Source organism: Nanorana parkeri, unplaced genomic scaffold (genome assembly GCF_000935625.1).
Source record: "Nanorana parkeri isolate BGI_ZX_2015 unplaced genomic scaffold, ASM93562v1 scaffold2657, whole genome shotgun sequence".
Classification (NCBI taxonomy): domain Eukaryota; kingdom Metazoa; phylum Chordata; class Amphibia; order Anura; family Dicroglossidae; genus Nanorana; species Nanorana parkeri.
Genome location: NW_017308925.1, coordinates 9,446 through 9,781, shown reverse-complemented (window position 1 = coordinate 9,781; position 336 = coordinate 9,446).

The following is a 336-nucleotide window of genomic DNA, read 5'->3' as shown; positions in this document are numbered from 1 at the left end:
AGTGCAAAAGCCAGGCAGAATCATTCCTCCGGGTTAGCCGAACCCCACCACTGAGGCTTAGGTTGGGGGGTTCTCCCAAAGAGAGACCCCCCTGTTCGGGGAAGAAGGAACCTGATGACCACACAGCCTCTCCTTGGACTTTAGAGAAGGCCCGAAGACCTGCACCCTCCATCCTTGTGAAGTGAAGCAATAACACACATATAAAACTAAGTGCCCAAATGTCCTTCCCCCCGGCCAGGACCCCCATCATGCCAAGCAGAGTCTTCCTACTATAAGGCCACAACAGTGTCACATTTCCCCTCCTGAACATGAACAGTTTTTTTGGTACAGAATGAT